The sequence below is a fragment of the Rhinopithecus roxellana genome, chromosome 6, assembly GCF_007565055.1.
Source record: "Rhinopithecus roxellana isolate Shanxi Qingling chromosome 6, ASM756505v1, whole genome shotgun sequence".
NCBI lineage: Eukaryota > Metazoa > Chordata > Mammalia > Primates > Cercopithecidae > Rhinopithecus > Rhinopithecus roxellana.
Genome location: NC_044554.1, coordinates 110,461,737 through 110,486,002, shown reverse-complemented (window position 1 = coordinate 110,486,002; position 24,266 = coordinate 110,461,737). Strand labels below are relative to the sequence as shown.

Genomic DNA, 24,266 nt, shown 5'->3' with positions numbered 1-24,266 from the left:
CTAGAGCTGATAGTTAAGGTAAAAATGATACTGTATTTTTTTCATTCAATTGTCACTTTATTGCAAGATGGTAGAATTAATTGCAAATTTAAACTATAACCTGGTCATCTTTAATCAGGCAGCAGGTTTTAATAAAGGCAAACTGCTTATTCAGAAGTGATCATGGAACTCAAATGCAGAGTAAAAAGGATGAGAAACATCTGACTGGCCAATAGATTTTGTGCTTTCACCATATGAAATAAACTTTTCATTTTTAAGAGAAGTAAATTATAACTTCAGTAGACACCAATATAGAAAGATTTTGTCACATAGACTGGTTTCCATTTAGTCAGTCAACTATTTCTAGCTGTCTCAATTGGGATAGATACATTTACATAACTGGCTGTGCTTGAGCCTTCTTTGCCAGAAGCTTTAGGTCCACAATGCACTTGGCAGTTGTCTCCTTTTCATGCTGTGCAGAGATGCTCTGCACCACGTGCTTCTCCACCCAATGTATCATGTGCTGTTGTTCCTTTTGACGCATCATGTTCTGCACAGATACATGATAGTCCCTGCGATTCTTTACTTCCTTATATACTTTATACAGTCGTTCCTGGTAAGTAACTTCCAAAGCCACAGCAGTCCGTTATTCCTCTGCACATCGAAAAGGTAATGGAGCTTCTGAACCAGTGCCTGCTGTGACTTCTCCAAATCAATTGCATCCTGGATTGGTTGGATGGAAGCCCTACTTCGCCTCTTCTAGTTGGGCAAGTTTTTGCTCATTGAGTTTATCAGCAAATTCTGCAACAGAGGCGCCATATTTTCTAATTACATAGACAAGTAACCCTACTACTAATATGGTTGAGAAGGTCTCTGCAATAATCACATATATTTCTTTGGATAAAGCATACAGGATAAGCCCAGTTCCGAGCACATAGGGTCCTGTTAACACCGGCTTTAAGATAAAGAAACTTGAAGAATTCCTCAAGGATCAGTCCAAGACGAACTTTTCCTCCATATTCAGGAAAAGGTGGTAGAGGGCCAAGGTGTGGCTGCCTGTGTGAAAGGTCCTTGTTGCCTGAAATACCCCTGGACCTAGGAAGGCTGCATTCTTCAGAGAGGGGGCCACTGTGGCAGTGGCAGAAAGTTCCACCCGGGACAGCATGGTCAGCAAAGGTCCAGGCAGCAGTCTTAGCATCCTGTGACCCCAGAGACTGTCAGGGGCAGGAGCAAGATGGCCGCTCACCAATACTGTATTCTTTTCTTTTCTTTTTTTTTTTTTTTTTTTTTGAGGCGGAGTCTCGCTCTGTCGCCCGGACTGGAGCGCAGTGGCCGGATCTCAGCTCACTGCAAGCTCCGCCTCCCGGGTTTCCGCCATTCTCCTGCCTCAGCCTCCCGAGTAGCTGGGACTACAGGAGCCCGCCACCTCGCCCGGCTAGTTTTTGTATTTTTAGTAGAGATGGGGTTTCACTGTGTTAGCCAGGATGGTCTCGATCTCCTGACCTCGTGATCCACCCGCCTCGGCCTCCCAAAGTGCTGGGATTACAGGCTTGAGCCACCGCGCCCGGCCAACATTTTTAATTATATTAATTTATACCAACAAAAATGCATAAAATTAACTATACTTGTTTTTTTGCAGAATAGAAAGAGCCCACATTTTGAAATCTCTAAGACCAGCATTCAAAGCCCATCTTAGAAGTGAGGCCAGGCGCGGTGGCTCACACCTGTAATCCCAGAACTTTGGGAGGCCGAGTAGGGTGGATCACCTGAGGTCAGGAGTTCAAGAACAGCCTGACCAACATAGTGAAACCCCGTCTCTACTAAAAATACAAAAATTAGCCGGGCATGGTAGCGTGTGCCTGTAATCTCAGCTACTTGCAAGGCTGAGGCAGGAGAATCGCTTGAACCTGGGAGGCGGAGGTTACAGTGAGCCAAGATCGTGCCATTCCACTCCAGCCTGGGCAACAAGAGTGAAACTCCATCTCAAAAAGAAAAGAAAAGAAAAGAAATGTATGTTTTTATATGAGTAATTTAATATCTCTGAGCTTTAGTTTCTTTGTCTGTAAGAAAGGCTTTTTCTGAGTTTTAAAGTTAGTGTATAAAAATACCAAGGGCTGGGCATGGTGGCTCATGCCTATAATCCCAGCCATTTGGGAGGCCAAGGTGGGAGGACGGTTTCAGCCCAGGCATTCAAGACCAGCCTGGGCAACATGGCAATACCCCACTTCTACCAAAAAAAAAAAAGATTAGCCAGATATGGTAGTGTACCTGTAGTCCCAGCTGCTCAAGAAGCTGAGGCAGAAAGATCACATGAGCCCAGGAGTTCAAGGCTACAGTGAGCTATGTTCAAGCCCCTGCACTCCAGCCTGGGCAGCAGAGTAAGTCCTTGTCTCAAAAATGAATCAATAAATAAAATTTTTAAAAATAAAAATGCTAAGTAGTGTCACATGGCAAGTGTCCATACCATTACTGCCCTGGTCCTCAGCAGCTGCCTTCTTCTAACTCAAGGGGGTCCAATCTTTTGACTTACCTGGGCCTCACGGAAGATGAAGAATTGTCTTGGGCCACACATGAGATACACTAACCCTAATGGTAGCTGATGAGCAAAAAAAAAAAAAAAACACAAAAAAAACTCATAAGGTTTTAAGAAAGTTTACGAATTTGCATTGGGCCGCATTAAACCCATCCTGGGCTGCATTTGGCCCACAGGCCATGGGCCAAGCTTGTTCTCATTGGTGATTCTCTCAACTTTAGATTTGTGTGGCCAACATCACACAGCTGTGTTTGGTTACCTGGATTATAACTAAGGTATAAAAAATGGTTGAAAGACACCTATCCTCAATATTACTTAAGATTTGAGACATCTTTTCATTAATAGAAATGAGCTATATTGAATTATTCATGTCCTCATACCAACTCTCCCTTGTGTCCAAAGACACTTAATGGTCATGGTGCCAGAACTTCTGTAATTCGAAGCCAAATAGTCCATGTTGGTCAAAGGTACAGGCTTTGAGACCAAACTTCCTGATTTAAATCTCAGTTCTGACTTGATGCATTTGTTTCCTTAGGCAAGTTACTTAACCTCTCTGTGACTCAGTTTCCATCTTGTCAAAAGGCAGGAAATGACTTCACAGGGCTGATGTGAAGAATAAAGACATGGTTTATTACTTTATTACCTTACAATTACCTTATTACCTTACAAGTTCGAGGCCATCCTGGGCAACATGGCAAAACCCCGTCTCTAAAAAAAAATTTTAAAATTAGTCAGGCATGGTGGCACGCACCTGTAGTCCAAGCTGCTTGGGGGACTGAGGCAGGAGGATCACCCAAGCCCAAGAGGTCAAGGATGCAGTGAGCCAAAATCACGCTACTGCACTGCAGTCCGAGTGACAGAGTAAGACCCCATGTCTTAAAAAACAAAGAAAAAGAAAAATTACTGCTGGAAAATGTTGCAGCCCCTCTTCGGTGTTTTCTTATAAGATGCTATATTAGTCTGTTCTCATACTGCTATGAAGAAATACCTGAGACTGAGTAATTTATAAAGAAAAGAGGTTTAATGGACTCACAGTTCTCCATTGCTGGGGAGGCCTCAGGAAACTTAACAATCATGGCACAAGATGAAGGAGAAGCAAAGATACGTCTTACATGGTGGCAGGTGGGAGAGCATGTGTTCGAGTGCAGGGAAACTGCGTTTATAAACCTTCAGATCTCGTGAGACTCACTCACTATTACGAGAACAGTGTGGGGAAAACCACCCCCATGATTTAAATGTCTTCATCTGGTCTCTCCCTTGACATGTGGAGATCACGGGGATTACAGTTCCGGGTGAGATTTGGGTGGGAACACAGAGCCAAACCATATCAGACGCCATGGTGACTGTGAGTGCTTTCAGTGACTTTAAGGGCCTGACCAATGCTTCCTTGAATAAGACTGCCTTGAAGGTGCTCACAAGGAGGCCCACAGCTTTGTGCCTAATGCAAGGGCAAAGCGATGCAGCCCAACCAGGCGTGGTGGTATGCACCTGTAGTTCCAGCTACTCAGGAGGCTGAGGCTGTAGGATCAATTGAACCCAAGAGTTGGAGAATAGCTGGGCAACCTAGCAAGATCCCACCCTCCCCGCAAACAACAAAAAACAAAAGCATAGCTTGACATGGGCACGACTTGCTTTTAAATTGAGCTTATCTTTTCTTTCTTTTTGACACAAGATCTTGCTCTGTTGCCCAGGCTGGAGTGCAGTGGGACAATCAAAACTCACTGTAGCCTCACCCTCCTGCAAGGGATCCTCCCACCTCAGCCTCTCAAGCAGCTGAGTGAGTGCTCACACTGCTCCTGCCTGCAGACCCTCTCCAATGCCCCTTTCACCATCTCTCTTTCTCAGCCTCCCTGCCCAGGACTCACATTCAGCCCCCCAGCTTCCTTCCTCCTGGCAGTAGTTATCCTTTCTCTCTCATCAGTTAATTCTTAACTCTTTCCAGAAAGATCCATCGAGCTCTAGAGTTTCTGCCTATCTCTCCCATTCTGGTCCACAGGTCTCATTCCTGAGAAGGACATAGGCATTTAGAATAGTAACTCAAACATTTCAGCCAGAATACTCCCCAAAGCTCCTCACTGAGCAAGGAAGAGATTACGAATAATTTCCCCATCCCCTAATTCTTATATAGAGATGAATACTGGCTGGGCGTGGTGGTTCATGCCTGTAATCCCAGCACTTTGGGAGACCGAGGCGGGTTGATCACGAGGTCAGGAGTTCGAGACCAGCCTGGCCAACATGGTGAAACCCTGTCTCTACTAAAAATACAAAAAAAAGCCAAGCATGGTGACATGTGCCTGAAGTCACAGCTACTTGGGAGCCTGAGGCAGGAGAATCGCTTGAACCCAGGAGGTGGAGGTTACAGTGAGCCGAGATTGTGCCACTGTACTCCAACCTGGGTAATAGAGGGAGATTCCATCTCAAAAAAAAAAAAGAATACTTATGCCGTCATACTGCAGATTTCTCTACCACCCTGAAACTAGTCTAAGTGTAGTTTCCCACTTTTGAAGTGGCTGAATCTTAATTTTTACAAAGCTGGATTCTGGTTCCCATGGACCCACCCACTGCAGGAGCTGGTGGCCCACAGTTTAGTAAACAAGAACCCTCTCGCTTTGGTGTGAACGTTGCTATGGTTTGAATGATGGCGTGGTGTCCCCTCCAAAATTCATGTTGAAACTTCATCCCCAGCGCAGTGGTGTTGAGAGGTATGGCCTTTGGGAGGTGGTTAAGTGAGGAGGGCTGTGCCCCCATAAGTGGGATTAACACCCTTACAAAAGGGCTCACTGGCCAGGCGCAGTGACTCATGCCTGTAATCCCAGCACTTTGGGAGGCTGAGGCGAGTGGGTCACCTGCTGTCAGGATTTTGAGACCAGCCTGACCAACATGGTGAAACCTCATCACTACTGAAAATACAAAATTAGCAGGGCATGGTGGTACATGCCTGTAATCCTGGCTACTTCAGAGGCTAAGGCAGGAGAATAGCTTGAACCTGGGAGGCGGAGGTTGCAGTGAGCCAAGACTGTGCCACTGCCCTCCAGCCTGGGCAACAAGGGTGAAACTCTGTCTCAAAAATAAAAATAAAATGAAAAGGGCTCACACCTGTAATCCCAGCACTTTGGGAAGCTGAGGCGGGAGGATCATTTGAGATCAGGAGTGCAAGACCAGCCTGACAAACATGGTAAAACCCCATCTCTACTAAAAATAGTAAAAATTAGCTGGGTGTGGTGGTGAATGCCTGTAATCCCAGCTACTCAGGAGGCTGAGGCAGGAGCATAGCTTGAACCTGGGAAGCGGAGGTTGCAGTGAGCCAAGATTGCACCACTGCACTCCAGCCTGGGCGACAGAGTGAGACTCCATCTCAAAAACAAAAACAAAAACAAAAACAAAAAAAGAAAAGTGGGGGGCTCAAGGTTGAAGGGAGCATTTTCTTGCCTTCTGCCTTCCACCAGGAGAGGACACCACATTGGCCCCTCCAGAGGTCACAGCAACGTGGCACCATCTTGGAAGCAGAGAGCAGCCCTCACCAGACACCAACACCAGGTGCCGTGATCTTGGCCTCTAGAACTGTAAGAAATAAATTTCTGCTCCTGATAAATTACTCAGTCTCAGGTGTTTTGTTCTAGCAGTGCAAACAGATTAAGACAGATGTCCATCATCACAGTCCAATATAGAGCTCCGTTCAGAACTCAGTTAACTAACAGCACATCTGCCAATCAAATTCTTGCTGGCTGGTTTTGAAAAATGCAGTCTTTTTTTTTTTTTTTTTTTTTTTTTTTTTTTTTTTTGAGATGGAGTCTTGCTCTGTCACCAGGCTGGAGTGCAGTGGCATGAACTGGCTCACTGCAACCTCCACCTCCCAGGTTCAGTGATTCCCCTGCCTCAACCTCCTGAATAAGTGGGATTACATACACGTGCCACCACACCTGGCTAATTTTTTGTATTTTAGTAGAGACAGGGTTTTCACCATGTTGACCAGGATGGTCTCTGATTTCCTCACCTCGTGATTCGCCCACCTCGGCCTCTCAAAGTGCTGGGATTACAGGTGTGAGCCACCGCGCCCGGCCTAGAAAACGCAATCTTTTAGTCCGTGTCAGTAGAGCTTTCCCCCTTCTTCTCCATCCCTTCCCCACAGGGAAGGACCTCCCTTTCCCGGATGTTCTCCTGACTCAGCTTTGGTGCAGAGAAACCAGAAAATACTGTCCTCTTCTATACACAATAACAAAAACCTGGAAGCATGGCAGAAGGTCCCCAGATGGGATTCTGAAAATAATTACGGGATCAGGACACTTGCTGTATGAAAGCCTAATAGAGACGGATTCTTTTTTTTTTCTGAGACGGAGTCTCGCTCTGTCACCCAGGCTGGAGTGAAGTGATGCAATCTCACTGCAAGCTCCGCCTCCCAGGTTCACACCATTCTCCTGCCTCAGCCTCCCGAGTAGCTGGGACTACAGGTGCCCGCCACCGCGCCCAGCTAATTTTTTGTATTTTTAGTAGAGACGGGGTTTCACTGTGTTAGCCAGGATGGTCTCAGTCTCCTGACCTCGTGATCCAACCACCTTGGCCTCCCAAAGTGCTGGGATTACAGGCGTGAGCCACCGCGCCCGGCCGAGACGGATTCTTTAAGAATGAAAACCAAGGGCCTTTCGTGGGTGGCTATTGTGAATCTGAGCCTCCAATCACTTTACTATCAGCTACCTTCTTCCTCCCCTTCTCTTCCTACCGCTTCCTCCCAACTTACCCGCTCCCCTCTGTCCCATCACTGGACAGGAATGTGGTGCCCGACAGGGCTGGCTTTCACAGTCTGTCACCCTTGCAGATGCACAAAGGCCGCGTGCTTGGTTTTATTTTGTTTTTGAATTGTATTGTTAATAGTATTGTGTATAGTCATGGGGTAGAATGTGATGTTACTATATATGTATACATTGTGGAGTTATTAAGCCACGCTAATGAACACAGGCATCACCTCCATTCTGACAATTTCTTTGTGATAAGAACATTTTAAAGCTACTGTTTTAGCCGATTAGAGATATAACAATACATTATTATTAACTACGGTTGCCACGTTCTGCAGTAGATCACTGGAACCCCATGCTTAGTTTAGTCTCTGTAGTAGCTGTCTTGAAGTGCTTAATAACCTTTTTTAGCAAAAGGTCCTGCATTTTTATTTGGCACTGGATGCTGCCAATTTTGCAGCTGGTACCAATGCCTGGTCTTATGGGGATGAAAGTGCAGGAAAAGCACCCTGACCTACGCCCTCGCCAGGAGGGGAGAAATGAAGCCTGAGCCGTAGGGCACAGAGCAGCGATCCCACCTTGTTCGTCCCTGATGAGTCCCCCGCACCCAGCACAGAGCCTGGCACATGGATATGATTCAGTGTCTGTTTGTGAAGGAAAAGGAAGGAGATATAATGAGGGGTGGGAGGGTTAACACAAGCACTGTTTCAGCTGAACGCCCCCCTGGAAGAAAAGCACTGTCCTTGCCCCTCTGCCCCCTTTGCTGTGTGAAATGAAGACGGGACTGTGCCTTCTCCCCAGGGACAATACTCCAAAGTAAATGAATAGCGTATACTTGACCTCAAGACCTTCCTCATTGGCACAGAATGAATTATCCCTTAACAAGTGAACTTAAATGGCCAGTATTTGGGTTACTGTGAGCAAAGGCAGTAATGCACTTAGAGAACAGGCACCCCGTAACCCTGTACACCTTCCACAGTCACCCAGCCGGACAGAGAAGCCCCTTTTCCCTCCCACTGTGCAGTCACACGGAGCCTCTGCTTCACGCATCCTTCCCTGTGGCCGCCTTTGAGACTCCCTTCCCGGGGGAAGTCCTCCCGGAAGCTTCTATGCCTCTCCCTGCCCACAGCCACCTTCTCGGCCCCCCCACCTCCTCTGTGTGAAGGGGCAGTTGCTGCTTCTACTTGCCTGTGACCTCCTTGAGGACAACTGGGACTTCCTTGTTCCTCTTGCCCCCACACTAACCCTGCTCTCACCTCTCCCATATCCCAAATGACTCTAGTGCTGAAATGTCAACATTCTTGTAGGTTTCATTAAGAAACCAGTTTTTGGCCAGGTGCAGTGGCTCACACCTGTAATCCCAGCACTTTGGGGGGCCGAGACGGGCAGATCACTTGAGGCCAGGAGTTCGACACCAGCCTGGCCAATATGGCGAAACCTCGTCTCTACTAAAAGTACAAAAATTAGCCAGGCGTGGCGGTGCAGCCTGTAGGCCCAGGTGCTTGAGAAGCTGAGGCAGGAGAACTGCTTGAGCCCAGGAGTTATTTGTTGTTGTTGTTGTTGTTTCGGTTTGTTTTGTTTTTCTTTTTCTTTTTTTTTTTTTTGAGACTGAGTCTTGCACTGCCGCCCAGGCTGGAGTGCGGTGACGCAATCTTGGCTCACTGTCACCTCCACCTTCCGGGTTCACGCGATTCTTCTGCCTCAGCCTCCCGAATAGCTGGGATTACAGGCACCCGCCACCACACCCAGCTAATTTTTTGTATTTTTAGTAAAGACAGGGTTTCACTATGTTGGCCAGGCTGATCTCGAACTCCTGACCTCGTGATCTGCCCACCTCGGCCTCCCAAGAGCCCAAGAGTTTGAGATCAGCCTGGACAACACAGTGAGACTCCATCTCTAAAAAAAAAAAATTTTAAATTAGCAGGGTGCAGTGGCAGTGCCTATAGTCCCAGCTATTCAAAAGGCTGAGGTGGGAGGATCGCTTGAACCCAGGAGGTCAAGGCTGCTGTGAGCCATGATGGCACCACTGCACTCCAAAGGCAACAGAGCAAGACCCTGTCTCAAGAAAAAAAAAAAGAAAAAAGTGGGAGAAGCAGAACAACACTTGAAAGGCACAGAGGCTGATTTCAGGAAATGGCTGATGGTTCCGTGAGCTGAAGAAGGCTGTGTTGGATAAGATAAGGTCAGAAAGAAAGGTTTGGGGCCAGGAGCAGTGGCTCTCACTTGTAACCCCAGAACTTTGGGAGGCCGAGGTGGGCAGATCACCTGAGGTCAGGAGTTTGAGACCAGCCTGGCCAACATGGTGAAACCCCTCCTCTACTAGAAATACAAAAAGTAGCCAGGCATGGTGGTGGGTGCCTGAAATCCCAGCTATTCAGGAGGCTGAGGGAGAAAAGTCGCTTGAACCCAGGAGGCGTAGGTTGCAGTGTGAGCTGAGATCTTGCCACTGCACTCCAGCCTGGGTGACAGAGTGAGACTCTGAAAAAAAAGAAAGAAAGAAGGCAAGAAGGGAAGGAAAGAAGGAAGGAAGGAAGGAAGGAAGGAAGGAAGGAAGGAAGGAAGGAAGGAAGGGAGGGAGGGAGGGAGGGAGGGAGGGAGGGAGGGAGGGAGGAAGGTAGGTTGCTTTTTGTTGTTGTTGCTGTTTTCTTTTTTGAGTTGGAGTCTTGCTTCTTTGCTCAGGCTAGTGCAAGGGTGCAATCTCGGCTTACTGCAACCTCCACCTCCCGGGTTCAAGTAATTATCCTGCCTCAGCCTCCTGAGTGGCTGGAATTACAGATACGTGCCACCATGCCAGGCTAATTTTTGTATTTTCAGTAGAGACGGGGTTTCACCACGTTGGCCAGGCTGGTCTCAAACTCCTGACCTCAAGTGATCCACCCACCTTGGCCTCCCAAAGTGCTGGGATTACAGGCGTAAGCCACTGTGCCTGGCAGGAAGGTAGATTGGAAATCAAATTGGAAACAAACTGGAAAATACTTTCAATATTATCCTATGACATTTGTATTTTATTCTAAATAATAAATATCAAGGCCGGGCATGGTGGCTCACACCTGTAATACCAACACTTTGGGAGGCCAAGGCAGAAGGATCACTTGAGCCCAGGAGTTTAAGACTAGCCTGTGCAACACAGTGAGACCCTGTCTCTATTTAAAAAAATTTTTAAATCTCCAGCCTGAGCAACATGGTGAAACTCCATCTCTACTAAAAATACAAAAATTAGCTGAGCATGGTGGTGTGCGCCTATAATCCCAGCTACTTAAGAGGCTGAGGCAGTAGGACTGGGGGAATCACACCACTGCACTGCAGACTGGGTGACAGAGTGAGACCCCATCTCAAAAAAAAAAAAAAAAAAAAAAAAAAGCCAGGTATGGTGGTGCAAGCCTGTATTTCCAACTACTTGGGAGGCTGAGGTGGGAGGATCTATTGAGCTCAGGAGGTCAAGGCTGCAGTGAACCGAGATGGAGCCATTGCACTCCAGCCTGGGTGGCAAAGCAAGGCCCTGTCTCAAAAGAATTAAAAAAAAAAAAAAAAAAAAAAAAAAAGGTGGCCGGGCACAGTAGCTCACACCTGTAATCCCAGAACTTTGGGAGGCGGGCAGATCACGAGGTCAGGACAATGAAACCATCCTGGCCAACATGGTGAAACCTCGTCTCTACTAAAAATACAAAAATTAGCCGGGTGTGGTGGCGCACACCTGTAATCCCAGCTACTCGGAAGGCTGAGGCAGGAGAATCACTTGAACCTGGGAGGTGGAGTTTGCAGTGAGCTGAGATCACACCACTGCACTCCAGCCTGGCAACAGAGTGAGACTCCATCTCAAAAAAAAAAAAAAAAAAAAGGGAAAAAAACAAACAAAACAAAACAGGGCTGGGCACAGTGGCTCAGGCCTGTAATCCCAGCACTTTGGGAGACCAAGGCGGGCAGATCACCTGAGGTTGGGAGTTCGAGACCAGCCTGACCAACATGGAGAAACCCTGTCTCTACTAAAAATACAAAATTAGCTGGACATGGTGGCACGTGCCTGTAATCCCAGCTACTTAGGAGGCTGAGGCAGGAGAATCACTTGAACCTGGGAGGCAGAGGTTGCAGTGAGCCGAGATTGCGCCAGTGCACTCCAGCCTGGGCAACAGAGCTAGACTGTTTCAAATAAATATCCAAAGATTTTTCAAAAGGGAAATATCTTTTTTTTTTTTTTTCTAAGATGGAGTCTTGCTCTGTTACCCAGGCTGGAGTGCAGTGGCACAATTTTGGCTCACCACAACCTCTGCCTCCCAGGTTCAAGCAATTCTCCAGCCTCAGTCTCCCGAGTAACTGGCATTACAGGTGCGCGCCACCACGCCCAGCTAATATTTGTATTTTTAGTAGAGACGGGGTTTCACCGTGTTGGTTAGGCTGGTCTCGAACCCCTGACCTCGTGATCTGCTCACCTTGACCTCCCAAACTGCTGAGATTACAGGCATGAGCCACCATGCCCGGCTGAGAAATATATGTGTGTGTCTGTGTATGTATCTGTGTTTGTGTGTCTATGTCTGTGTACGTGTTTATGTGTCTGTGTGTTATATGTATGTGTGTCTTTGTGTGTGTCTCAGTGTATATATACGTTGTGTGTGTGTGTGCGCATCTGTCTTTATATGTCTGTGTGTCCAGGTGAGTGTGTGTGTGTCTGTGTGCCTGTTTGTATGTGTCTGTGTCCATGTGTCTGTCTGTCTGTATCTGTGTATGTCTCTATGTGCCTGTGTGTCCAAGTGGACATGTGTGTGTCTGTGTTTGTCTATGTGTATGTCTGTGTCTGTATGTGTGTGCCTGTGTGTATGTGTCCATGTCCATGTGTGTGTCTGTGTATGTCTCTATGTGTCTATGTGCCTAGGTGAATGTGTATGTCTATATGTCTGTATGTGTGTGCCTGTGTATATGTGTCCATGTCCATGTGTGTGTCTGTCTGTGTATGTCTCTGTGTGTCTGTGTGCCCAGGTGAATGTGTGTGTCTATGTGCCTGTATGTGTGTAGTGTATGTGGCCGTGTGTGTGTCTGTGAGTGTGAGTGTGTGTGTTTCTGGGTGGAAGGAATGTGGTGGGAGAGACCGGACATGTGGTCGTTCACCAGAGAACTATTGAGGTGGCTCGAATGGAATATTGTGATGGCAGCTGGGCATGGTGGCTTATACCTGTAATCTCAGCACTTTGGGAGGCCAAGGCAGGACGATCACCTGAGGTCAGGAGTTCTAGACCAGCCTGGCCAACATGGTGAAACCCTGTCCTTATTAGAAATACAAAAATTAGCCAGGCATGGCGGTACATGCCTGTAATCCCAGCTACTCAGGGAGGCTGAGGCAGGAGAATTGCTTGAACCCAGGAGGCAGAGGTTGCAGTGAGCCGAGATCACGCCATTGCACTCCAGCCTGGGCAACAGAGTGAGACTCTGTCTCAAAAAAAAAAAAAAAAAAAGAATATTGTGATGACAACAGTAATAGAAAAGACATGTCAGAGGTAGAAATAAAAGGTCTCAGGGACCAGTTGGATGTTTTTAAGTAAAGAAGACAAAATAATCGCTATTTGTAGCTTGGATGGCTCTGCACATGGCGGACCTGTGAGCTGAGATGAATGAAGGATCAGGCCGGGCACGGTGGCTCACGCCTGTAATGCCAGCACTTTGGGAGGCCAAGGTGGGCAGATCACCTGAGGTCAGGAGTTGGAGACCAGCCGGACCAACGTGATGAAACCCTGTCTCTACTAAAAATACAAAAAGTAGCCAGGCGTGGTGGCCGTGCCTATAATCCAGCTACTCAGGAGGCTGAGGCAGGAGAGTTGCTTGAACCCAGGAGACGGAGGTTGCAGTGAGCCAAGATCATGCCACTGCGCTCCAGCCTGGGCTACAGAGCAAGACTCCATCTCAAAAAACAAACAAAAAAAAAAAGAAGAAAAAAAGAAAGAAGGATCAGACGGACTTGTCCTTCGAAGAGCTGCTGGGATTTGCCTGGAGAGATGCTCAAGAGGCAGCTGGAGACATGGCTGCGGAGCCAAGAGGGCAGGTGCCCTCCACTGCGGGACAGCCACAGGCCTTGCTTGTCCTTGCTAGCATCTGGAAGGGGTGTGGCAAGTCAGACTGATTCCTGTCTGTCTCTGTCTCTGACACAGGGATATAGAAATGTCAGAACTCGTCCCCTCTTCCCAGTGCTCTGCCCAGCTCTGGCAGCTGTGTGACTTTGGCTTTCATCCCGGTTTCAATTATTTGGTCCCATTGTCCCCATAAATTTATTTGTACTTGTCAAAATAAGCGTTGCAGTTTTTGGCTTGGCCAATGCGCCCCTTAGTCATCGGTTGACCATAACCCACACCTTCTGTCACTGGTTTGAAGATGCCCTTGAGCCCTGCAAAGGCATAGACAACCTTGACTGAGTCCTGAGCAAGCCCAGACCCTGCCAGAGGTCCCCACACACTCCCAGTTTTTCTAGGAGCCCCTTTATCTTTCTTTGAGGGGCTCCCCCCAACCAAAAAAAATCCAGGGGCTCTTGGGCCAGGCGCGGTGGCTCACGCCTGCAATCCCAGCACTTTGGGAGGCCGAGGCAGGCGGATCACCTGAGGTCGAGAGTCCAAGATCAGCCTGGCCAACATGGTGAAACCCCGTCTCTACTAAAAATACAAAGTTAGCCAGGCAGGGTGGTGCATGCCTGTAATCCCAGCTACTCTGGAGGCTGAGGCAGGAGAATCACTTGGACCTGGGAGGCAGAGGTTGCAGTGAGCCAAGATTGTGCCACTGCACTCCAGCCTGGGCAACAAAGAGCATAACTCTGTCTCAAAAAAAAAAAAAAAAAAAAAAAAAAATCCAGGGGCTCTTAGAAAAACTGGCTCAAGAAACAGAAGAAGGAAAGCAGGGATGAAGAAAGATCAGCTTAAGAGAGCTGATCCCAGGTGGCCGTCCAGGGATAGCTGGTCTGCCTCAAAGCGCCTTCCAGCAGCAAAGGGTCACATGAGCAAACAGGAGGGGCGGGGAAGCTACCTGAGGAACCCAGCATTGTCACAGCAGCTTTGTAAGAAGGGCACGGCCAACGTCCCGCGCTGCAGATGCTGGCACAGCTCTCTGCGTCGCTCCTGAAACTCTGGATCTCACTCCTTACAAACATCAACAGCTCCGGGAAGGTTAAGGGGCACAGGGCATTCCCAGATCTCATAAATGAATGCTGGTTTTCCTGAGCCAGGGACCGAGGAAATGCGAGTTCCGATGCAAGGCACGGAGGGCGAGAGGTTGTTTAATTTTTTGTAAGGTTTGAACAACCGCCAGAGGCACTGAATATTTAATTACTACTGCAGGAAGAGGGTAATTTTTGAAGCAGAAAATCTCCTTTAGAATGGAGGGCTTGAGGCAGCTGGAGGGCTCTTGGACTTGGCCTCCTAAGGAGAAAAGTCCTGGTGTACAACTAGTTCCAGCCTGTTCTCCTCCCCATCCAGCATTGCCCAGCTTCTAGGACGCATATCCAGGCCAATCAGCAACCTGCGAGCTACGTTATCCTAGTATTTATTGGTAATTGAATAGGATGTTTAGCATCCTTTACATGAGTAAATGTGTTCTGAGTTCAAATAACGAATGTAAAATGAACTTTTGGAACTCAGTGCACATTCAAGCTGGGAGCTTAATAATAATAATAACAGTAACAGTAGTCTAATAATAACAGCTGCGAATTTTTTCAACACTTATTCGTCACTGTGCCAAATGCTTTATGACGTGGCTAATTTTATTTAACTCCCACAACAGCTCTGTGAGACTGATACTATCATTACATTCATTTTATAGACAGAGGAACCAGGTTTCGATACCAAGTGGCAGATCCAGGATTCGAATGCAGCAGCCAGACAGTGACAGTCACTTGTATTCATCCAGGGAAAACGCAAAGGGTGTCACTCCCCAAGGCGATTCTGGGTGCTGTCCTTGTGGGAGGCACCCTGAGTGGTGACTTAGAGCAGCGACCTTGAGCCACATCCACTAGGGCTCAGGTCCTAATTCTGCCGCTTCCTAGCTGAGTCACCTGGGGCAGGTTCCTCATTCTCCCTGAAACCTAATACCTTCGTGTGTAAAACAGGGAAAGTAACACTGACCTGATAGAAATGGCGTGAAGATTAAATAACGCAGACATAAATCGTGCCTGGCATTTAATAAGCACGTGGTAAATGGCAGCCGCCCCTCTGTGTGCCACCTCTGTGTCCCCCCTCTGCGTACCACCTCTGCATTGGACGCAGACGTATAAGCCCTGGAGGGAGTACTTGGAAAAATGCAATATCCAACAAGAAATTGGGAGGATTTCACCAAAACAGGAGAGTTGGATAATGCCTTCTATTTCTTCCCTCGAGTGTCAGCATTTTATTTTATTTTATTTTATTTTATTTATTTATTTATTTTTGAGGTGGAGTCTCGCTCTGTCACCCAGGCTGGAGGGCAGTGGCGCAGTCTTGGCAAGCTCTGCCTCCCGGGTTTACGCTATTCTGCTGCCTCAGCCTCCTGAGTAGCTGGGACCACAGGAGCCCGCCACCACGCCCGGCAAATTTTTTGTATTTTTAGTAGAGACGGGGTTTCACCATGTTAGCCAGGATGGTCTCGATCTCCTAACCTCGTGATCCACCCGCTTCAGCCTCCCAAAGTGGTGGGATTACAGGTGTGAGCCACAGCACCCAGCCTATTTTATTTTATTTTATTTTTTATTTATTTATTTTTTTTGAGAGGAAGTCTCGCTCTGTCGCCCAGGCTGGAGTGCAGTGACCGGATCTCAGCTCACTGCAAGCTCCGCCTCCCGGTTTACGCTATTCTGCTGCCTCAGCCTCCTGAGTAGCTAGGACAACAGGCGCCTGCCACCTCGCCTGGCTAGTTTTTGTACTTTTTAGTAGAGACGGGGTTTCACTGTGTTAACCAGGATGGTCTTGATCTCCTGACCTCGTGATCCGCCTGTCTCGGCCTCCCAAAGTGCTGGGATTACAGGCTTGAGCCGCCGCGTCCAGCCTTTTATTATTATTTTTTGAGATGGAGTTTCACTCTTGTTGCCCAGGCTGCAGTGCAATGGCACTATCTCCGCTCACTGCAACCTCCGCCTCCTGGGTTCAAGCGATTCTCCTGCCTCAGCCTCCCAAGCAGCTGGGATTACAGGCACCCACCACACCCCACAAATTTTTGTATTTTTAGTAGAGATGGGAGTTTCGCCATGTTGGCCAGGCTGGTCACTGTGAAAAGTAAAAGTTCCTCTTCAAAGTTTCCTTTTTTTTTTTTTTGAGGAGTCCCACTCTGTCACCCAGGCTGGAGTGCAGTGGCACGGTCTCAACTCACTGCAACCTCTGCCTCCTGGGTTCAGGCGATTCTCCTTCCTCAGCCTCCCGAGTAGCTGAAATTACAGGTGTGTGCCACCACGCCCAGCTAATTTTTGTATTTTCAGTAGAGACAGGGTTTCATCACATTGGCCAGGCTGGTCTAGAACTCCTGACCTCATGATCTGCCTGCCTCAGTCTCCCAAAGTGCTGGGATTACAGGTGTGAACCACCGCACCCGGCTTCAAAGTTTCCCTTTTTGTTAAAGAATAAATAATAAGTGTTAGAAATAATAGTTTCTGTTAAAAACTAATTTCCTTCCAGCTTCCTTGCTTTTTGCTAATAACTCTTTGTTAAGCCCTATGTGGCTGTTAAATATAACAAGTGAATAAGTACATTCTATGTCCTTGTACTTTAACCAAGTTATTTATTCTGGCCTCTAGCCTGCTCAGACGTGTCCGAACATGCCTAGGCATTTCTCAGCTTACAGCCTACGCCCCTTCCTTATTTAGAAATGTTATTGTTCTCCTAGTTTCCCGTAAACAACCCCCTTCCTTTCTTTGTTCTCCATGGAGCGTTTACCTATTTAGGAAAGTTTTAAGTGTTTAGCCAATTGGGATCAGTCTAGATTGTGCAGTCCAGCTCCAGCCAATGGAGATAGGACAAAGTAAAATTGCCTTGCTGAGAAGATTATTTGTCTTAGCGCTAGTTTCTTCTTTTTGGCACTGAGAAACAAGCATTTGTTTCTAACATCTCGAACTCAAGACCTCAGGTGATCTGCCCACCTCAGCCTCCCAAAATGTGGGGATTACAGGCGTGAGCCACAGCACCCAGCAGATTCTCAGCATTTCATCGGGATACTAAACAAGATTTCCCCCAAGCACTATACAGGCAGACACATCATCAAAAGTATTCCCACACAGCCTATTACTATGTGGAAATATGCAGCCCACCTCATAGTAATAGGCTACTATACAGCCCACCTCATAGTAATTCAGTGATATTTATAGTCCTCACTGGGATTACCTACAGTTGACAAGAGTAAAACAATGAAAGTGGCTGGGTGTGGTGACTCACATCTGTAATCCCAGCACTTTGGGAGGCCAAGGTGGGTGGATCACTTGAGGTCAGGAGTTCAAGACCAGCCTGGCCAATGTGGTGAAACCCCATCTCTACTAAAAATTAGCTGAACATGGTGGTGCGCACCTGTAGTCCCAGCTACTCAGGAAGCTGAGGCTGGAGGATTGCTTGAACCTGGGAGGCAGAGGTTTCAGTGAGCTGAGATTGTTGCCGGGGGTCCTTGCTCCCAGAGCTCCCAAGATGGTGGCAGGCTGCATCCAAAATGGCAGTGGGCCACTTCCAAGATGGTGGCAAGCCTAATGTTCTCTGACCTGGGGTTCTTGGCCTCACAGATTCCAAGGAATGGAATCTTGGGTCATGCGGTGAGTGTTATAGCTCTATTAGAAGCCGTGGGTCATGGAAGAGAACCGTGGAACCCAGTGACTAGTGTTCAGCTTGATTAGAACGAACCCAAGCACTTAGCCGTGCAGGAACAATGGCAAGCCTTTAGCCCAATTGGGGGCGGCAATGGGCGCCTCGCTGGATCAGAAGCACAGCAGACACTCTGCTGGATCCAGAGGGATGGAAGTCAGTGGCGGGTCTGTGACGGCAGCAAACAGCAGTGGTGCACAGCAAGCGAAAGCTCAGCTCGAGCCGTAACAAAGCACAGACCAGAAGAGTGCAGTTGTAAGATTTAATAGAATGAAATAGAGTGAAAACAGAACTCCCATGCAAGGGGAGTGGACCCAAAGGGGGTTGCCGTTGCCAGCTAGAATGCCTGGGTTTATATTCTGATCCTTGTCCCTCCTGCTGTGCTCTCAGGGGATAGATGATTGGCTATTTCTTTACCTCCTGTGTTTGCCTCATTATCATTTTAGTGAGCTCTCTGATTGGTTGGGTGTGAGCTAAACTGGCAAGCCCCGTGTTTAAAGGTGGAAGTGGTTACCTTCCTAACTAGGCTTAGGGATTCTTAGCCTAGGAAATCCAGCTGGTCCTGTCTCTCAAGATCATACCACTGCACTCCAGCCTGGGCAACACAGCAAGATTCCATCTCAAAAAAAAAAAAGATGAAAGCTCTGAAGCTAAATTGGTTGGGTCGCTGTGATCAATCACTAAGTAAAACAAAAACAACAGCCAATACCCACAGCCACACAATCTCCTCCTTCATTTGGCTTTGCAATTTTTTCTAAAGGATAGAAGATACTAGAATATACGGGGAAAAATACAAAAGACCATATGATATTTTAGAAACTTATTTTAAGTCTCAGGGAGGATGCACTATTTTAAAACTTTCCATGGATTTCAGTAATACCTCTGGCTCAGTTTCCAAGCCTTTCTGCCAGTGACAAGTTCTATTATCTTGGACAACTTACTTGACCCCAAGTTTCAGCATCCTTATCTGTAACATTGGAATAGAAAAGTATGCTCTTGACCGGGCATGGTGGGTCACGGCCGTAATCCCAACAATGTGTGAGGCCGAGGTGGGCAGATCACCTGAGGTCAGGAGTTCAAAACCAGCCTGGTCAACATGGCAAAACTCCATCTCTACTAAAACTACAAGAATTAGCCAGGTGTGGTGGCATGTACCTGTAATCCTAGCTATTCGAGGGGTTGAGGGGGGAGAATCACTTGAACCCAGGAGGTGGAGATTACAGTGAGTGGCAATCGCACCACTGGACTCCAGCCTGGGTGACAGAGCAAGACTCCATCCCAGAAAAAAAAAAAAAGACAGCAAACAGATTTAATATATCCCACATCTGTTTTCCCACAGAGCCTGTGTGTGCTCTGGGTGAGGCAAGAGTGAGCAAAAGCAGTCAATACTCATTCCCATGGAGTTTGTTGCCTCGCTGCGGGGGGTTGTGAGAGTGCTGCACACTTAGAAAAAGGTCGGGAAAGGCCGGGCGCGGTGGCTCAAGCCTGTAATCCCAGCACTTTGGGAGGCCGAGACGGGCAGATCACGAGGTCAGGAGATCGAGACCATCCTGGCTAACACGGTGAAACCCCGTCTCTACTAAAAATACAAAAAAAAAGAAAACTAGCCGGGCGAGGTGGCGGGCGCCTGTAGTCCCAGCTACTCGGGAGGCTGAGGCAGGAGAATGGCGTAAACCCGGGAGGCGGAGCTTGCAGTGAGCTGAGATCCGGCCACTGCACTCCAGCCTGGGCGACAGAGCTGAGACTCCGTCTCAAAAAAAAAAAAAAGAAAAGAAAAGAAAAAGGTCGGGAAAGACTTCTTTTTTAAAAATTTTTTAAATTTTTGTGAGACCGAGTCTCGCTCTGTCACCCAGGCTGGAGTGCAGTGGCGCAATCTCAGCTCACTGCAGCCTTCACCTCCCAGGTTCGAGTGATTCTCCTGCCTCAGCCTCCTGAGTAGCGGGGATTACGGATTACAGGTGTGTGCCACAAAGTCCAGCTAAGAACTTTTTTTTTCTTTTTTTTTTCTTTTGAGACAGAGTCTCGCTCTGTTGCCCAGGCTGGAGTGCAGCAACCTTGCCTCCCAGGTTCAAGCGATTCTCCTGCCTTACCCTCCAGAATAGCTGGGATTACAGGTGCCTGCCACCACACCCAGCTAATTTTTGTATTTTTAGTAGAGACAGGGTTTCACCATGTTGGTTAGGCTGGTCTTGACCTTCTGACTGCAGGTAATTCACCCACCTCGGCCTCCCAAAGTACTGGGATTACAGGCATGAACCACTGCCCCTGGCCAGGACTTTTCTTTTCTCTTTTTTTTTTTTTTTTTTTTTTTTTTTTGAGACAGAGTCTCACTCTGTAACCCAGGCTGGAGTGCAGTGGCGCCAGCTTGGCTCACTGCAAGTTCTGCTTCCCACATTCGCGCCATTCTCCAGCCTCAGCCTCCCTAGTAGCTGGGACTACAGGCACCCGCCACCACACCCAGCTAATTTTTTTGTATTTTTAGTAGATACGGGGTTTCAGCATGTTAGCCAGGATGGTCTTAATCTCCCGACCTCATGATCCACCCACCTCGGCCTCCCAAACTGCTGGGATTACAGGCATAAGCCACCTCACCCAGCCTCCAGGACTTAAGAGTAGGATTGGGCTGGGTGCGGTGGCTCACGCCTGTAATCCTGGCATTTTGGGAGGCTGAGGCTGGTGGATCACCTGAGGTCAAGAGTTCAGGACCAGCCTAGCCAACATGGTGAAACTCCATCTCCACTAAAAATACAAAAATTAACCTGGCGTGGTGGCACGCGCCTGTAATCCCAACTGCTTGGGAGGCTGAGGCAGGAGAACCCAGGAGGCAGAGGTTGCATTGAGCTGAGATTACACCACTGCACTCCAGCCTGGGCAACAAGAGTGAAACTCTGTCCCAAAAAAACAAAAAAAATTAGCTGAGCATGGTGGTGCGTGCCTGTAATCCCAGCTACTTGGGAGGCTGAGGCAGGAGAATTGCTTGAACCTGGGAAGCAGAGGTTGCAGCAAGCCAACATCGCGCCACTGCACTCCAGACTGAGTGACAGAGCGAGACTCTGTTTCAAAATAAATAAATAAATAAAATATATATAAATGATAAAATGTAAAAGATTGAAACAAATATTACTTTAAATTCTCATTCAATTTCCAGCATTAATGAAACAAATTTGTTTTGTGATTGATTATGCTTCACTGTTTCATAAGATCTTTACTCACCAAGGTGGCACAGTTATTTGAAGGCTGGTATCAAATCCAGTTACTTCTGCACTTGTTTTCATTACTGAAACTTGCTGGCAAGACTAGAAAAGATACTTCACAAAAATGGAGAAATGAATGGTTCATCCCTAAATATCAAGACTCTTGGGAGTACCTTCCAATGAAACACCCAGTGAAGTCACGTATAGATTTTCAAGGTAATTTCCCAACTCACCACAAACCTTTGTGAAGATCACACAACTTAAGATAATACAATACACATATGAGGCCATGCAGACCGCTGACCAGCACGAGGTGCGGAAAGCAACCCATCCTTTGTCACTTTCCATCAGTGGCATATGGCCAAGGGAGCGTACGCGTGTCCATCTGTCAATTACAAATCATCAAAACCTTGTTTCATTTCTGATTATTTAAAAAATAGATATAGATACAAGCATTATTCTTTTTTTTTTTTCCTTTGAGACAGAGTTTCAATCTGTCACCCAGGCTGGAGTGCTGTGGCGCAATCTTGGCTCACTGCAACCTCCACCTCCTGGATCCGAGCGATTCTCCTGCCTTAGCCTCCCAAGTAGCTGGGACTACAGGCGCCCGCCACCACACCTGGCTAATTTTTTGTATTTTTAGTAGAGATGGGGTTTCACCATGTTGGTCAGGCTGGTCTTGAACTCCTGACCTCAAATGATCTGCCGGCCTCAGCCTCCCAAAGTGCTGGGATTACAGAAGTGAGAGCCACCGTGCCCAGCCACAAGCATTATTCTTTGTCTTTCCTGCAACCTTCATGAATTGTCTTACATAAACCCCACTTTGGAGACCAGTGGTCCAGGGAGAGGAAGATGCCAGGCACTAGTCAGGTTGTAAAGGCCCCATGTGACCCAAGCCTCAGGCCAGAACCAAGCTCGCTGAGGGCCAAGGTCCCCTGAGAAGGGGCTGCTCTGTGGGCTGCTGAACCTCAGCCCCAACCACAGTACCCGAGGCCCCAGGCATGAAGGTGACAAAACAAATCCCTCAAAATAAATAAATCAATCCTTCGCACCTGTGGGGTGAAGGGAATCCTGATTGTTCTTGTTCTCTTTCTCTTTTTTTTTACTCAGGGATTAGGCAGGACCATACTTAAAGGCTACAGATTTTGATTTCTGTAGTTGGACAGGGCTATTTATAGGCAGGAACTTGAAAAATCATTCCGAAGGTTCTGGTTCCTTATCAATTTCAAAATGTGGGAGCTTCAGCCAATCACATAGCCTCCCTAGATCTCAGCTACCTCATTTGTAAAATGAAGGGGTTGGACTAGATCCTACTTAAAAATCCTTTAATTCTGTGGGCTGGGCTTGGTGGCTCACATCTGTCATCCCAGCACTTTGGGAGGATAAGGCAGGAGGATCGCTTGAGCCCAGGAGTTCAAACAAGACAAGCCTGGGCAGTAAAGCAAAACCTCAGTCTCTACAAAAAAATTTTTTTTTTAGTTTGCCAGCTATGGTGGCACACACCTGTAGTCCCAGCCACTCAGGAGGCTAAGGTGAGAGGATCACTTGGGACCAGGAGTTGAAGGCTACAGTGAGCCTCAATCGTGCCACTGCACTCCAGCCTCGGCAACAGAGTGAGAGCCAGCCTTAAATAATAACAATAAAAATAATTAATAAATCCTTTAATTCTATTAAGTGAAAAGGAGGTGAATACTAATCCACCTCTAGAAACTCAGTATCATTCATAAATTTTATTTGTGCTTTCTAAGTCTTTATTTAAAAAAAAAAAAAAAACGTCTGGACACAATGGGTCATACCTGTAACCCCAGCTCTTTGGGAGGCCAAGGCAGGAGGATCACTTGAGCCCAGGAGTTCAAGACCAGCCTGGACAACACAGTGAGACTGAAAAATAAACACAATACCATTTCTACCAAAAAATAAATACAATAAAAATAAAAACAAAACCAAAGACAAATATTTAATACTTTTCTACAACCCTTCATCCATATCCTTTGGGAGTCTGCATTTCAGAATTCAGAATGGTTTGAACTTTGGGAAGGAAACACAATGCATACAGAGGCCCTTACGTCGCATCAGCAAGGTCTGCAGTGACACCTTATAATCAATCATGCTCATCCTTCTGCAGTGAAACACATGGGCTTTCACACTTAGGGGGATAAAGACTAAAATAGTCTCATATCAGTTCAAGCCAAGTTTTGCAGCCAGAAAGTTTGCCGCATGCTGAGCAAAAAACTTTCTGTTTTCAGAGCTCTTTTGGACTTCAGAATTTCTGCAAGGGATGTATGTCCTTACACATGCTAAACCCTAAATAACACAATTTCATGGTATATATCGACCTAATATCAATAAGTTCTAAATATTTCACAACCTACCAGTAATTATATTATTATTCAGAATATAAAGGCAAAAATTCACTGAAATTGAATTGCCTCATACCTATTCCAAGTTCTTCCAGTAGTTAATCATCATTATGGAAGAAAAGTAGGATGGGTCTGATAAATTGTGTCCCTTACAAAACCAACATTTGAGGCCGGGCGTGATGGCTTACTCCTGTAATCCTAGCACTTTGGGAGGCCAAGGCAGGCGGATCACTTGAGGTCAGGAGTTTGAGACCAGCCTGGCCAACATGGTGAAACCCTGCCTCTACCAAAAAACACAAAAATTATCTGGGTGTGGTGGCGCACGCCTGTAGTCCCAGCTACTGGAGAGGCTGAGGTGGGAGAATCCCTTGAACCAGGAGGCAGAGGTTGCAGTGAGCCGAGATCACGCCACTGCACTCCATCCTGGGTGACAGAGCAAGACCCTGCCTCAAAAAAAAAAAAAAAAAAATTGAGATTTTTAAAGTGGCATGTTGGACATTTTAGAAATTAAAATTAAGTGAACTGGACTGTAATCTCTGGTTACATCCATTCTCCTCTTTTTCTAAATAAAGGCAGCTCATTTGCCTGTTGGCATTAACTCTTCCCCTTTGCCTTCTCAATAACCAGGCTTCTCCAACATCTGACAATCTAGAAGTTTCCAGCATGCAGCTAAAGCAGAACCGCCACCAGCAATG

The 24,266-nt window shown here is 47.1% G+C and overlaps 1 pseudogene; it reads right to left on the bottom strand.

Moving 5' to 3' along the window:
* Positions 1-370: 370 nt before the first annotated feature.
* LOC104678721 lies at positions 371-1,144 on the bottom strand (annotated as a pseudogene).
* Positions 1,145-24,266: the final 23,122 nt, after the last annotated feature.